This window comes from Octopus bimaculoides, chromosome 3 (genome assembly GCF_001194135.2).
Source record: "Octopus bimaculoides isolate UCB-OBI-ISO-001 chromosome 3, ASM119413v2, whole genome shotgun sequence".
In the NCBI taxonomy this organism is placed as follows: domain Eukaryota; kingdom Metazoa; phylum Mollusca; class Cephalopoda; order Octopoda; family Octopodidae; genus Octopus; species Octopus bimaculoides.
In genome coordinates, this window is record NC_068983.1 from 91,394,181 (window position 1) to 91,395,208 (window position 1,028).

Consider the following 1,028-nt stretch of genomic DNA (forward strand, 5'->3'; position numbering starts at 1 on the left):
ATATATATATATGTATGTGTGTATGTATGTGTATATATGTCCATATGTGTATATATATGTATGTGTGTATGTATGTGTATATATGTCCATATGTGTATATATATGTATGTGTGTATGTATGTGTATATATGTACATATGTGTATATATATGTATGTGTGTGTATATATATGTATGTATGTATGTTTATATAGAGTAGAAAAACAAAGCCAATCACAGTAAATTGTTTGAGGTGATTGTGGCTGTGCGATGGCCACGCACACACACTTGGCCAGGAAATTCTCCACTGCAGCAAGCTGCCGTAATTTATCTGCCTTTGTCACACTTGCCCTCTTCCACCGGAGTCAATCCATGGGGGCTTGAGATTGCCCTCCTCTGCTTGCTTCGCCATTGGGGTCTTGATGTTAGTGTTTAGTCTGGGACCTCATCCTCAACCTTGCTGACATGAGTGGCCCACCAGGACTCTTAGACTCCAGACAGCATCGCTCTTGGAATCATTGGAGCACACAAGCTCTTCCACCATGGTAAGAGAAGACCATCAGAAGAGATGTGTGTGTGTGTGTATATATGTGTGTGTGTGTATGTATGCGTGTATATATGTGTGTGTATGTATGCATGTATATATATGTATGTATTCATGTATATATATATATGAGATATGTGTGTATATATATATATATATATAAAAAGATTAAAAAAAAGATAAAAAAAGATAAAATAATGATTAATAATGATAAAATTTATTAATAATGATATATATATATATATATATGCAAGTAAAAATAAATACAAAAAAGGTGGGTTTTTTTGTATGATTGTGTATAGAGGAATATATTATTTTGCTTAAAAGAGTTCCAACACTGTCTGTTTTTTATGTTTTATTTATATTCCTGCAGAACTAATGTGGGGTATAGAATATGGAATATACAATATATAATATGATATACAATATTCAATACTTTCTTTCATGGTGCCATCCATTTTTATTTTATTTTATTTTATATTGTATATTGTATATCATATTATATAT